The 16176-nt window shown below is 37.7% G+C and overlaps 1 pseudogene; it reads left to right on the top strand.

The window, feature by feature from the left end:
• Positions 1 to 4597: 4597 nt before the first annotated feature.
• Positions 4598 to 16176, top strand: part of LOC136245132 (dynein axonemal heavy chain 10-like) — a 55392-nt pseudogene continuing 43813 nt past the window's right edge.

Consider the following 16176-nt stretch of genomic DNA (forward strand, 5'->3'; position numbering starts at 1 on the left):
TGTGCAGGCTTGATCGTCGTGGTAGAACAAAGTGGGACATTTCAACCAAGAGTTAGATTGTACATGGTTATTAATTCTTGTATCACATCATTCATCACTCCTACTGTAACATTGAATGGGAGTAGGCCTAGTATGTTCATGGCTACCCCCTTGGGTTGTAAGAATGTAGTGTCTCCTAGCAACCAAGTGGTAGTTATGATTAGCAGTACAATAAACCAAACAGATAAACTGTATTACTTAGGCTCCGTCCCTTTTCTTTTGATAGCTGACATTATCTCTGAGCAAACTGAGTTATGGTCAGACACAGGCTATTTGGATGGCAAGTGTCTGGTGATGGACTATTATATTTGTCTCTGGGTGAATGTTGATTGCTGCTGATTGGGGAAGCCCTAAACTTCTTAGACCTGTTAAAAAGTGCAACCTTGTATTGCAGCTGAAGGGCATGCATGACAGGTCTAAGAACTTTAGGGCTTTGCCAATCAGCAGCAATCAACATTCATCCTGGAAGTTACACAGAATTCTTAATATAGGTGTACCAGACTTTTTTTCCGACACCCACACATGTACACCCACACAAAAGAAAAAAATGGTCTGGCCACACGAGACTACACCCTGGTAGGTGAAATACTGACTCAAGATACAGCAGTCACCCTAGTAGAACAGTCACACTTGTATAGCTGTATGCTATAACAACAACAACAAAAAAAACTTGTGAAAATAAAGTAGGGATCCGAGCAATAAAAAGATAGATGAATGATGGTATTACAGCATATGAACAAAATGATTTTGTTATATCATGCCAATGTAAGGATTTTTCCACAAAGCTATGCTGTAATGCATCTCGTGTTTATTGCTTGGATCCTACCGTACACAAGGAAATTTTGACATAAGACGAATAAAATGTTGACGAAAATCAAGAAATTGTATATAGGCAAAACCTGTACTTTTAAGGACGCTTATAAACATTTGACGAATTTAAATTTGACGAATTAAACTGATTCGTCAAATTCGTCAAATTTTTTTGATGTCAAAATTTCCTTGCGTACGGTACTTCATTTTTAAATTAATAATTTTTAGTGTACTAGTATATATACTAGTATATATACTAGTGCAGTTAGTTTAAATGAAGTGTGTAGGTAGAAATTAAGTGAGCTAATCATCTAACAGCAGTGATTCAGTGGTGAAGAGTGGGGAATGGGTGTGGTGGACAATTTTGTTCAATGTTTTTTGTAATTCTCAATGATTGTTCTATTAGAGTATTTCTACCTCGTGATTTTACACCAGATTGGTAACTCTGCAGTTGTCAATGTGATTTGGTTTAACCACAAAAGGTTTGAGCTATGATTGTTAGCTTATGCACAGAACTATATTCCCATAAGTGGTCTACCCTGCAGGTATGACAAAATAGTGAGTTTTAATGCAAATAATCGTCCATAACTCTGAACATCCATCAGATTTGTACCAAACTTAGCGTGTGAATTAGCCTTAATGTGTCCTTGAAGTAAGTCAATTTCAAGGAGAATGAGCTACACATTTGCTTTTGTATGCAACAGTTTTTGCCGAGTGTGTGAATAATAGAAAAATCTATTACCCCCTAAACGGGAAATAAAGATTAAGTTGAACTTTAAGGGCTCATATTTCATGGATTCTTAAGGTGACCTTACTCATATTTTGTATGTGGGATGCCGAAGGTGACGTGGAGGGCATTTGCAGTGTTAAATTTATTCCATTTGGAGAAGGGAGCATGGAACTACGTATGTGTGAAAATCCTGTTCCTTCCTGTTAGCACATCAACTTTCTTGGCTGCACAACACACTAGTTTGTGTCTTGATTTAATAGAGCAGTCAGGTTGTGTACATAAAGTATGTGAGCGGTTCTGAGAAAACTGATCTTGTTGTCCATGATGGCAACTAGCTAGATATAAAGCTACATGAATACACATATTATCATCCATAGAGCAAGTTTTATCATTCAGCATGTAAGTTACATGAATGCACTATTAAATTCACTGAAAATGCTTTTAGCTACCAAGCCCAGTGCTGAACCATACAAAAAGGTTTGTGGTCTTATGCCAATTGGGTGAGGCTGAAACTAGCTTTATAGCTCTGTGGTGTTGGATAAAGATCTGTACTATAAATTACAATCATTTTAGGCAAATTCTTTTTCAATTCATTTTTGAATTGCTGTTGTCCACTTGCAAAATTTTTGCCCACTTGACTGTTGGCTGTTTCTCACTTACAAAGTGGTTCTGGAAGGAATTGTTGTAAAGTTTGTGAAAATTTTGTGCATGTAGCCTCTACCATTGTCATACTATAACACTCTGAATACTTATACCTGGCATTTCTCTTAGTGATAAGGGTAGTTTTCCCAGAGGCAGTCACATGTAGTTGCTAAATCACAACATTTATTGTTTAAAATGTAGTGAGCCCCACTGGATTTGAATATGCACTAAATTTCTCTGCTGACTTGACGGAAATAATATTGGAGACCAAGTACATGGAGCAGCTTGGCTTCCCTGTACCAGAGCTAGCTAGGAGTGTGGCCCTACAGGAAGAGAAGTTCACTAGTTACCAGGCTGGGATGAAGAAGCGTTTACAATGTTACCAAGCTTGTATTGCATCTCTTGAACCAGCAGAGGTCAGTCTGATTTTTGTCAGCCAAACACCTAGTATATATGCACACATTGTACACATATAATATACTGTACATATTGTTTCCATTTCACTATACAATATATAAGAGTACAAAACAAGGATTTTTACAGTATTGTAAACATTTATGAAGCTAAAATGACTTAATCTTTATGAATAGTCTGATTTGCTGGAAGATCACATCAAGTTTTTACGTAGAGTTCTCAAGCCAGGAGTGAAACAATTAAACTGAACTCTTTGGGTATTCATGACTTTATTGTCAAGTGTGAACAGGTATGCGCATCCCTTATGAAAATTTGCACACATGCACACACAAACACACACGTATATTTGCATGCAAATGCATGTAATCAAATGCATGTGTGTGCATGTTAGTATTTGGCCCGATTACACACATGCATTTCCATAGCTGTTGCATGTAAACACTTGCATGTGTGCTATTGCATGCGTGCAACTTGTGAGCAGTTTAGCAGTTGAGCGACTGCATGCATGCAGCTTGCAAACGTTGGCTATTTATTTCATATTTGGATTTCTTTTAAATTTGTAATTCACATCTACAAGAAATGCATGCAATACAATACAAAACTACAAGTCAGTTACAAGCCACAAACTGTCTGTTTGACCTCACTGCACACAATTTTTTCACAAATATGATCTTTAGTTGAGCTTTGTCCAAAAGCAATGTAGAAATTGATACAAGTTCAAATACTCTCGATTCCATTTCTTGTCTGCTTTCAATTGTACATTTCTGTAGTCTTTAAATCAAAGGTTAAAAGTTACACTCCCTCACTTTGTTACAGAAAGCAAAGAAGCCATAATGAACAGTAGCGGTAGTATTTTAGAAATGTTTCTCCACCTGTGACGCACAACTTTCAAGGAGACTCAAGACGCCAACCTCAGCTGTACTTGTAATGTCATGTACTGCTACAACAAGTTTTCTTGTAGAACATCACATCCCACTAACAAAGACTACTTGTTTTCTTTGTACAGGTTGTCAATAGTAGCAAACAGTTTGGGCGCAAATTTCAAACGTTTGTTTGTTTTCATCTGATTTGCTATTTCATACTGTATACTGCATGTAAGCAGAAAGAGAACAGACTGCATGTGTGTAATTTGTGAGCAAACTAACCCCCTAATACAGCTAAACTTATGAAAGCAAACTGCAAGCATGCAGTATGCAAGCAAAAAGAGCACAATGCATTGCTATTGTATGAGAACAAAATGCACACGTGCAATATACAAGTAAAAGGATAGCATGAATAATGCTATTGTAAGAAAGCAAATTACGTATGTGCAATATGATAGCAAAAGAACTCACTGGGTTATTGCTACTGAACTGTATGCATGCAGAGAATATGCAAAGTTGTGCTATTGTTTTGCAACCATCTTAAGAGCACTGCACGCGTGTACTGTAGTTGCAAACCGCATACAAGTTGCACACAAAATTTTCATAAGGGATGATTTTTGATTTGTGAAACCAGATTGACTAACAATATGTGTGTTCTATTAGAGTATTTGTCCATGTGATGACTTGTACATCTTATAGGCACTGAGCAAGTTTGAGTCCCTATCCAGTCAGATACAGAAGAATGCTAGTGATATTGATGAAAGACTGCACACTGTTTGTTCTGCTATGCTGTTTAAGCTGCCCCCACCAAAACCAGGATGTGAACTCCCTGAAGTAAAAGTGTGTGCGCGTGCATGTGTGTGCGTGCGTGTGTGTGCGTGCGTGTGTGCATGCATGAGTGTACGTAAGTATGGCTGTGCGTGTGTATGTGTGCATGTGTGTGTGTGTGTGCGTGCGCATATTCCTGGTACATTTATGTTTAAATAATAGTTGCTAGAAACTTTATTTGTTACAGGAGTTCTTTGAGTTTCAGAGTGCTCATCGTAGTACAATACTTAATGCACTGTCCCGTAAGTATCATGCTATCGGTCCACTACTGATCAAGATGGAGGGTCTTGTGGTGTACACTAACTCTGGCAAGTCTCCCAGACTGAAATCTTACTATGCTCACTGGGAAAAGAAGATATTTGATGCTGTTGTTAAGGTTATTAGTTAGTAGTGCTGGGCGATATACATTTTTCTTATGTCATATGTCATGGCAAAGTTTATTCACGATATAGTGTATTTGATAGCTTACAAGTTACTATATACTTAGTGTTAAGGTTGAATCTGGGATACCTGCATCCTTTGTCATCTATCTATTACAATTGTAATTGCAATGGCTCTTTGAACTACTGTTCTTACTTCCCACTGCATTGCATTGACCTTTGTAAGCATATCTGTGTATTTACCTAACACCTTTCAAAATGGTAGAAAGTATACTAGATTGGATGTACATGTTACCAGAATATCTATTGATATAACTACACTTTCAATGAGGGTGCAGTGCAAGGCTTGGAAAAACTAGAGGCACCATTTTATAAATTTAAATAGTACTGGGTAGGTCACATGAGTTCTATCACGATAATATCACGATAATAATTTCTAGCTATCATATCACGACATAAATAAATATATCACGATACAAAAATATATTCATTATATTGCCCAGCACTATTAGTTAGTATGAACATAACTTTGCAAATACATTTTGTTCATGTCCAAATATGGTAATGTGGGTCAGAATGGTGTAAATTTAAAAAAAAGTCATTTCTTTTCCTACTTTAGATGGTGCTCGGAAATTTGAACTATTTATCTTACCATGTGCTGGGCTCTGAAAAGCCATTGTTCACAGTTGAGACACTACTGTCAGCACCAGAAGTGGTGCTTCATCCACCTGCTAATGAGCTGTGCAAGTTGATGATGCAAGCCATGAGAGATGTAGTGGAAGGGTAAATGAAGTATTCAATATAGTTTATTGATAAATTATATTTGATATTCAGTACCAAGTTGTTCCCACGTTGGAAGAATGGTTCTTGTATAGAGGCACCTCCACAACAAGTACCTGGACAGGATGAGCCAGTGATGTTCACATTCTTCTCAGACATCAGTATGCACCCTGATGTGGTGGATATAGCTGCTATGGTACAACAGAACATTCAGAGAGCTGTTGGGGAAATATTGAAGTACCTGTCAGTGTGGAAGAAGAAGTATAGACCATTGTGGAAGCTGCAACGAGTATGTTGTATACTGTGTATGTTCCAATGATAGCTTCTTATTCTGTGAGTGTAAACAATTATTTTGTATGCTACACTGTTAGGAAGAAAGAGAAATGGGAACCTGCTGGTGTGCCACACCATGGGTATATTATTGACAGGAAGACAGAAAATATGTTTTTCATGTATGCGTAACTCCATGGTCCCTTCTCGGAAAGAACACAATTTTTTGCATTATAGCTTAGGCACCTTACATTCCAAATTCCAGCAAAATCTTCTTTTGCATTTGTGAAATACAAATCTTCAAAGTTAGGCTTATTTTCTTTGTTATTTTTTCTCCATTTTTTTTTTCTGGGGACCTAATTTTTCTGGTGCAAATCTGATCAATATTTATGCAGTTATGGATGATTATTTGTGTTTAAAAAAGACATTTTGTCACACCTGCAGGGTAAACCACCAAAGAAAATTGGTCTATGTATAGGCATAGATAATACACTGTAGGTTAACTATCATAGTTCAACCTTTTGTGGTTTAAAAGGAACTGCAGTGAGTGCTACAGAGTTACAAGAAAAAAACAAAAATCATGGGATTCAAAATATTCTCACCAAGTAGCAAAAAGTGCACAAAAATGTTGACAAAACGTTGTCTAAAGCTTGAACTAGGGATCTCCATACTTAACTCCCAACCGCAAATTTCACAGCAATCGAGGTATAATTTCATGTTTTATACTGGCTTTTGAGAGTGTGTGAAAACTGAAAAGATATAGAAAAATTAGGCCCCTGCAAAACACGAAATAAAATTTTTTTTAGGGCCTGTATTTCACAAACCCATATGTGATTTTTGCATAAATTTGGTATGTGGAATGCCGAAGGTGAAAGGCAGCTATAATGCAAAATCTGATAAAGGACCATGGTGTGATGCATGCATAAAATTACTTTTCTTTCTTCCTGTTGAAGTACCCATAGTGTGGCATACTGGCTTTCTTGGCCACACTGTTTGTCTTGGTCTATATCACTATTGTATTGAAATAAGTAATAGCACAGTGTTTGCTTATTTTTATCCAAGTTTACATGTTCCTACAGGATATAATGTTGGAGAAATTTGCACAGAAGGATCCCTCCTGTACCTCGTATGATGAAAAGCTTCAGTTTTATGATGCATTATCAGAAGAGGTATAGCATATTGTATATTTCAGCATAATTCATTAGTGTACTGTTACAACAGGTGATGACTCAGCCAATGAAGAAGGAGATAGATTGTATTATGTTACATCTGGAGCCACTGGCCCGTACTATCAAGGAGAATGCTAGGACCTGGGTGACATCACTTGGAAAGTTATTAAATGATTCTGCAAAGAGTAGATTAATGCAACTAAAAGATAATTTAGAGGTACGTATTGAAGAACACGGTACTGTATAATGGGTAAATTTTGAATGAGACAATTTCAAAAAACTGTCACCTGTTTACAAAATAAATACATTTTGATGTTGAGTAGCTTAGTCTTTAAGTTTCCTGTGAGTGATTATCCTTACACATAATAATACCTCCACATTGGATGATGTATATAGTCCCTTTTGACATGACCTTTTGCCCCTTCTGATTAAACTATAATTTCATCATGGACAACACGACCTAGTTCATAGTGACAGTGGAATCTCCTTTTCATAAATATTGTCTCACCTACACACATGGTGTGCCCAAATCCATTGAATAGAGAGCATCGTGATACAAGTTTTTGCAATTGAATTCGTCACCTTTGCAATTGACTTCGTCCCGTTTGCAGTAGAGTTCATCGCCTTTGCAGTAGAATTCGTCCAGTTTGCAATTGAATTGGTTGGTTTTGCAATTGATTTTGTCACTTTTGCATTAGAATTCATCGCGTTTACACAAGAATTCGTCTGTAACAAGATTGCTAGCTGCAGAACACGAAAACAAGATGTATCAGCTGCTCCATGAACTTGTTGAAGTACAACTGTTGTAAACAATTCTTCTGGTATGCTGGCGATGGGTGTGGTCACTCGCGGACAAGCTAATTAACTTGACAGACAGCTGTTGGCTTCATGTATAACCAGCTTCAATTACTCTCTAGTGTCTCAAGTGGTATTCTCCATGGCAAGAATGATTCACCTTGTGATGAGCGGCTGGTTTCTTGTAGTCATTGTAATCTAATCAAAAACAGCCAAGCTGTAAAAAAAAGGGTACAGCCTCCAAAAAAGCCAGGGTGAAAAAAGATGTGAAATCCAAGGTGGTGGCCAAAAAATGGCTGTGACGGTTGGTTACTGGAAAAAATTTTAATAACGACAATTCAGGTGAATTTGTGTTGCCTCCTCCACGTTTCACTCAGATTCGGCACCAAGAGAATTGTCAATATTAAAATTTTTGTCATTAACCTACCATCACAGCTGTTTCTTGGCCGCCACCTTGGATTTCACATCTTTTTCACCCTGGCTTTTTTGGAGGCCGCACCCTTTTTTACTGCTTGGCTGCTTTTGATTAGATATCACTTCTTTTTGTAATTTCATACCTAAAGCCAGCCTATGGCCAGTGTTGGGACAGTTACTTAACTCGTTACATATTACATATTATTTACAACTGAACTATTTAGTTACAGTTACGAATTACCCATATAATAAAGTTACTATAGATTATAATATTACATATTATATTACTTTGTGTCCACAGCCTAAAGCTGTCACGTGTGAAACTACCATTTTATCACATGACATAATTACGTTGTTGGACAATGTGCAAATCTTGGTTATAAGCAAGAAGCTGGTGAATGAGCTTCATTCAGTAGGCTTCGGTTACTCCATAGTGGCTAGGCGTTACTCAGTGGATTACTAACGAGATTAGTAACTTTGTTACTTAAAGTAATAATATTATGTAATATAGACTCGTTACAGTAACTTCATTACTTGGGTAACACGTTACATTTGCAAGTAAAGTAGCTTGTGTTATATTACCTGTTTTTACAGCATATTTCGTTATATTACTTCGTTACCACAAAAGTAATAATTATTACATAACGCGTTACTTATGTAATGCATTACCCGCAACACTGCCTATGGTCGGCTTTGTGTATTTCTTTTAACTTGCCTTTTTCTTTTCTATAGGAATGACAATTATTAAGGAGAAAATTACATTGTTTAATTGTTTAGCTATACATGCACATTTAACAATAATTTGTGTTCATTAATCATTAACTCAATGTGAATACTCTACAGGGAAATGTGTATGTAGCTGAAACAGGGAGAATCATAATGTAGCTGTACTCTTAGACTACATGGTGAACAGTGTGTACATAGTTGAACTCGCCACAGAGTGACTTGTAACGTAACTAAACTCTACAGAAAGGATTGCAAGATAGCTGAACTTTATACAGGGTAGTTTTTTTTGTAGGTGAACCCTCTACAGGATGACATGTATCTATCTGTATCATGTATCTGTATCTACATGTATCTATATAGCTGAACTCTTTACAGGGTAACTTAGTTCTATCTGATCCCTCTACAGGGTGATTTGTTTCTAACTTATCTTTCCACAGGGTGATATGATTCGAGCTGACCTTTCTGCAGGATGATTTGAAATGTAGCTGATTTTTCTACATGGTGACTTGTTTTTAGCTAAGCTCTCTACAGGGTAATTAGCTGATCTTTCTACAGGATGATTTGTTTCTAGTTCTTTAGCTGATATCTCTACAGGGTGACTTGTTTCTAACTGATCTCTCTACAGGGTGACTTGTTTCAAGCTGATCTTTCTACAGGGTGATTTGAAATGTAGCTGATCTTTCTACATGCAGGGTGACATGTTTCTAGTTGAATTCTCTTCAGTGTAGCTTGGTTCTATCTGATCTCTCTACAGGGTGAATTGTTTCTAACTGATCCTTCTACAGGGTGATATGTTTCAAGCTGACCTTTCTACAGGGTGATTTGAAATGTAGCTGATTTTTTTACATGGTGACTTGTTTTTAGCTGAGCTCTCTACAGGGTAACTTGTTTCTAGCTGATCTCTCTACAGAGTGATTTATTTCTAGCTCTTTCTACAGGGTAATTGTTTCAAGCCGATATCTCTACAGGGTAACTTGTTTCTAACTGACCTCTCTACGTGGTGATTTGTTTCAAGCTGATCTTTCTACAGGGTGATTTGAAATGTAGCTGATCTTTCTACAAGGTGACATGTTTCTAGCTGAATTTTCTACAGCGTGACTTGATCTCTCTACAGGGTGATTTGTTTCTAACTGATCCTTCCACAGGGTGATATGATTCGAGCTGACCTTTCTGCAGGATGATTTGCTGATTTTTCTACACAGTGACTTGTTTCTAGATGATCTTCTAGCTAGCTGATTTCTCTACAGGGTGACTGGCTCTACAGGGTGACTGGTAGCTGATTTCTCTACAGGGTGACTTCTTTTTTGCTGAACTCTCATTGTGTTTCAAGCTGGTCCCTCTACAGAGTGATTTGTGCCTAGCTAATCTCTCATAACAGAATGTGTTTCTAATGGAATGCTGTACAGGGTGATTTGCTGATCTGCCTACTGAGAGTTTGTCTGTAGCTGAACTCTCCACAGGGTGACCTGAAATGTAGTTGGAATCTCTACAGGGTGATTTAATCAAGCTGATCTCTCCACAAGGTGCCTTGTTTCCAGTTGATCTCATTGGTTTCAAGCTGATCTCTACAGGATAACTTGCTTCTAACTGATGCTTCTATAGGGTGATTTTCTTTCTACAGGATGATTTGAAATGTCTTGTTTCTAGCTAGCTGATCACTACAGGCTGACTTGTTTATGGCTGATTTCTCTATACAGGGTGACTTCTTTCTGGCTGTACTCTCTACAGAGTGACTTGCTTCTACCAGATTTCTCTACAGGGTGATTTGTTTTGATTTGATCTTTCTACTGGTTGATTTGAAATGTAGCTGATCTCTTTACAGGATTACTTGTTTCTAGCTGACCTCTCCACTGGGTGAATTCAAATGTAGCTGAAGCACAAAATGTAGCTGAACTTTCCATAGGGTGACTTTTCTAGCTGATCAATGACTTAATTGTTTCCAGCTGAGCTCTATACAGGGTAACTTGTTTCTTAGCTCATCTCTCTACAGAGTGATTTGTTTCTAGCTCTTTCTACGGGTGGCTTGTTTGTAGCTGAATATTGTACAGGGAGATTTGTTTCTAGCTGATCTTTCTTTATGGTGACTTATTTATATAGATGCATGAACTCTCTAAACATAGTGATTTGATTCTAGCTGATCTCTCTACAAGGTAACTAGTTTCCAGCTGAACTCTCAACAGGGTGACTTGAAATATAGTTGAAGTGACTGGTTTCTAGCTGATGCTTCTACAGGATGACTTGATTTCTCTACAGAGTGACTTGTTTCTAGCTGAATACTCTACAAGGTGATTTGAAATGTGGTTTAACACTTTGCAGGGTGACCTGTTGACTTGTTTCTAGCTGATTTCTCTACAGGATGACCTTTTTGTAGTTAAGCTCCATACAGAGTGGTTTATATTCTCTACAATATATAGATAAATGCTTTAATAGAGAATTTTACTTCTTATAGTTGACTGCTCTATTAGGGTGACGGCTCTATTAGAGTATCTCGATCTCACACTTGCTATACCTTCGTCTGTGGCTTCTAAACCATTGAAGAGCCTTTCTAAGACATATGTACAGCGATTTTCAAAGCATTACTCCAAGCAGTTTTTCTAGTAGGCGTGGCAAGTAATCATTTTTTTCATTAGCTAATCCCGATCGCGTAATTGCTACACACTGTTGGTCTTTTTTTCGTGGTCTTTAGCTTGATTTCTTTCAAACTACAAAAGGTTTGAGGTTCAACAGTTATCCTATCCGCGCACTGATTTTCAGCTTCTTCCCATAAGCAGTTCACCCTGTAGGCGTGACAACATATTGGTGTTATTTTTCGTGAATAATCGATAATAACTCCTTGACTGTTTATCGTATTCATGCCGAACTTGGTACCAAGATACACCTTTATACCTCCTTTCTGTGTTCCAAATTTCATGGCAATCAGCTATGGCGTTCGAGTTTTATGGCAGGTTTTGGAAGTGTGCGAAAAGAAGAAAAAAATAATAGTGAAGAAACTAAGCTAATTTTTATCTTGGAAACTCTTTAAGCGATTTCGCTCAAATTTGGAATGTGGAGTACTGAAGTTGGTGGGCATGTCCACAGCAAAAACGCTTTGTTTTTTAAAGGCAGCACAGAGCTATGGAAGTGCAAAAATCGTGTTTTCTTTCTTCCTGTCAATATACTCACGGTGTTGTGTGGCCTCTTGGCCACATGATACACTACCGTGTGTCTTAATTATGACGAATTCTTGTACAAACGCGACAAATTCTAATGCAAAAGCGACGAATTCAATTGCAAATGGGACGAATTGTACTGCAAAGGCGACGGACTCTATTGCCAACGGGACGAAATTAATTGCAAAGATGACGAATTCAATTGTAAAAACCTGTAAGAAAACTCCATATAGCTAGTGACATGTAACTTCACAGCTTTGGAAGTCTTAATTGTGTCGTCGGCACAGCAGATACTCTGAGATTTTATTTTGAAATGTTTGCAAGTTGACATTTTTAAAAGTTTCCTATTATAATACAATAACTCGTGACAGTAAATTTATTAAGAGTGTTTGTTTTGTGGTATACATTTGATGCATGTCCAAATAAATACTCTAATAAAACATACACTTGTACTGCTTTTGATTGGCCAATACAGTACTTACAATCAGCAAGATTCAATAGCATTTTAATATCTTGTTTTCTTAGGGGCTGTTTGCAGATCTGAAGAGACCACCTGATACTTTGGAAGATCTCAAATTTGTTCTCAGTGTTATTGCCAATATTAGAGCAATTTCTTTAACTGTGGAACTGAAATATCGTGACATTCGTGAGAGATATCGTACTCTAGTGATGTATGATGTACAGGTACTTACACATGTGTAAATATACAGTAATGTTCACCATTATATGTATACCATAGTATTTATGTGTGTACAAGTGTGCCATGTTAATTCATAGTACATTATGCTGTGTTATATATACAGGTTCCTGAAGAGGAGCTTAAGCTGTCTGATGGACTAGAGCAAATGTGGCTGGACTTGTTCAAGGAGGCTAAAATGGTTGACCGTAGTCTAGTGACTGTGAAGAAGAAGTTCACAATAGTCAGTAGTACCACACTACTATATGTAATGATCAAATCACTTCCTCTATTATGTAGATAACTTGTGAACAAGTGAAGGAGTTTACTGGATCAGTTTTTGTCTTCCATGATAAGTTTTCTGAGGAGGGTCCTGGAACTGTAGGTGAAGACTTGGACAATGGTATGTACCTCTGCATGTATTGTATGTGTGTTTATTTCTTTCCTTCTTCATTACAGGTGTTAAGAAGCTGAAGGACTTCCAGGCACAGTTTGCAGAGTTAGAGAAGGAGAGACAAGAGCTAGTGAATGCTGAGAAGCTGTTTGACCTACCAATCACCCTCTACTCTGACCTGATAGAAGTGGACAATCAACTACAGGGAATGGCCAAAGTGTTTGAACTTTATGAAGCACAACGAGTATGTGTGTAATAATATAGAATTGAGTTTCAGTGATGTCATACAGATTGCTCGTGAGGAGTGGTCTGGGACATTGTGGGCTAATCTGGATATTGAACAATTGACTAATGGTATTGATGACTTTATGAGGAGACTGAAGAAATTCCCCAAGAATATCAAATCTCTTCCCATCTGCCGTATACTGGAGGAGAAGATGAAAGAGTTCAAGGAGTCTATTCCTCTGTTTGCTGACCTGAAGAATGATGCTTTAAGAGACCGGTACGTATTTATATTAATAAGTGTTTTAATTTGTTATGTAAACTGCACACTTGGACTAAAACGCACTCATGTAATCAGTATGTGTGTGCGAGTATGTGTCTGTATTAATGTACTTTTGACATAATAGCATACTTGTGTACATGACTATGATTGAATTACAATGCAGACACTGGCAGAAACTTATGGAATCGACTAAACAGAATTTTGACATGAACCCGGAGACATTCACTCTGGAGAATTTGTTTGCAATGCAGCTGCACAACTATGCAGACACCATCTCAGAGATTGTCACATCAGCCAGTAAAGAATTGAGCATTGAAAGAGGCATCAATGAGGTGGTGGAAACATGGCAACAAACTAAGTTTACTATACACAAGTAAGTGTATGCAGAATATATATACACATACCGTATATGGCCGTATTGAAGCCGGGCTCAAATACACGCAGGGGCTCAAATATACGCCGGGTACGGCTAAGGGACTGTCATAATAAACGCCGGGGCTCATTTAAACGCCGGGGTGTTAATGATATGCACTGAAAGGGGTTCTAAACTCGTGTCAGCTGCTAACTATACAGTGATGTCTCGTCACCAGTCTTATGATGTCTTGTCTTGTTCGACTATGCCTTCTCTTCTGGTGATGGCCATAGCGTATTTATCGTGGTCATTGTCATCTTTCCGCTCGACTTCCAATGTTTCACCCAGCGGAGGAGTCCGAATGGGTTTATGTACGTGATGGACTATGGATTTCGTATTTCGTAGGTACTTTTACTGGCACCTGTCATTCTCAATGAGTGGCTAGTAAGAAATAAACGCCCGGGTCCAAATTAACGCCGGTCTTGTTTAAACGCCTGGTCAAAAATGATTTATAGGAAATAAACGCCTGGGCTTCTATACGGTCATATACGGTACATAAATTCTTTTTTTATTGTTCGTATTTCTAGTGTTCATCACACTGTCATAGTCAACATACATACATGGTGCCTATCAATGCAGATGACTAAACTGGAACAATAAAAACAAAGGATTTTTGTTCAAGGAAATAATAGCACTCACTGGGAATTGAACCTTAGACCTCTCATTTACCAAACCAGTACTCAAACCATTTGATTATTTTACACATATTCACAGAACATCCAAACAAATACACTATACAGTCAAGATTCTGACAACTGATATTTACAGGCTTAGCATTATGATATGTATTGGTGTAATGTCCATTTTAACTTTTTTCCCTCATCATATTTAGATACATGAAGGGTACACAAGAGAGAGGTGTCATCCTGGGTTCAGTGGATGAGATAGTGATCACACTTGATGATAATGCAATGAACCTTCAGAGCATGTCAGCATCACGTTTTGTAGGACCATTTGTTGATAAGGTTCAGAAGTGGGAGAAGTCATTATCCCACATCAGTGAAGTGGTGGATGTGAGTATATGAGACAGCCAATACATACAGTGTGTGTGATACAAGTTATTGTAGGTGTGGATGGTAGTACAGAGAAAGTGGATGTACCTTGAGAGTATCTTCATTGGTGGTGACATCAGAGCACAACTACCTGAGGAGGCTAAGAAGTTTGACAATATTGATAAGACCTTCAAAAAGGTACATACCCATATTCAGTTATGTAACATTTTACACCGTGTGCCAATAGATCATGTCTGATACTGCTAAGAACCCAAGAGTATTAGAGGCATGTCACAGTGCTAACAGGCTGCAGGACATACAGATGTTATGTACTGGTTTGGAGAAATGTCAGAAAAGCTTGAATGATTATCTAGACTCCAAGAGAAATGCTTTTCCACGTTTCTTCTTCATCTCTGATGATGAACTGTTATCTATCCTTGGTAGCCATGAGTGTACTTGTGTACAGGAGCACATGATAAAGGTAACCTTGAGAAATTGTGTATGTAGATCTGTACACAGAAAGTACTATTTTTTAGATGTTTGACAACATCTCAAAGTTGAAGTCTGGTCAGGGTCACACAGGAGAGCCCCTAGCACAAGCCATGATATCCAGTGAAGGAGAAGAGATGCAGTTTCGTAGTGCTGTTGCTGCAGAGGGTAGAGTAGAGGACTGGATGACTGCAGTACTGAATGAAATGAGAAGGACAAATCGTCTGATCACTAAAGAATCTATTTTCCGCTACTGTGAAAAGGGTGCACCCCGGTGAGTACCATCAATTCTAAATGTAGTCTTTTTCTTGCATCTATTAAACTAGTATATTTAAAAATTTAAAAATGAAGTAGGGATCCAAGCGATAAAAAGTAGTGAAACAAGAGATCGAATGATGGTATTACAGCATAGCTCTGTGAGAAAATCCAATCTTATAACAATATTTTGTTCATTGCCAAAGTAGGGATTTTCCCACTGAGCTATCCTGTAATACCATATTCATATCCTGTTTCACTACTTTTTATTGCTTAGATCCTTCTTTCATTTTAAAAATATACTAATTTGTTTAGTTTTTTGTTGCAGCATGTGTGACTGTTCTATTAGGGTGACTGCTGCATAAGAGTATCTCAAGTCAGCATCCCGCCTACGAAGTGGAGGTGTGGTCTCCCATTCCATTGTTCTAAATTGTTAAATGGGTG

The sequence above is a fragment of the Dysidea avara genome, chromosome 15 (genome assembly GCF_963678975.1).
Source record: "Dysidea avara chromosome 15, odDysAvar1.4, whole genome shotgun sequence".
NCBI classification, from domain to species: domain Eukaryota; kingdom Metazoa; phylum Porifera; class Demospongiae; order Dictyoceratida; family Dysideidae; genus Dysidea; species Dysidea avara.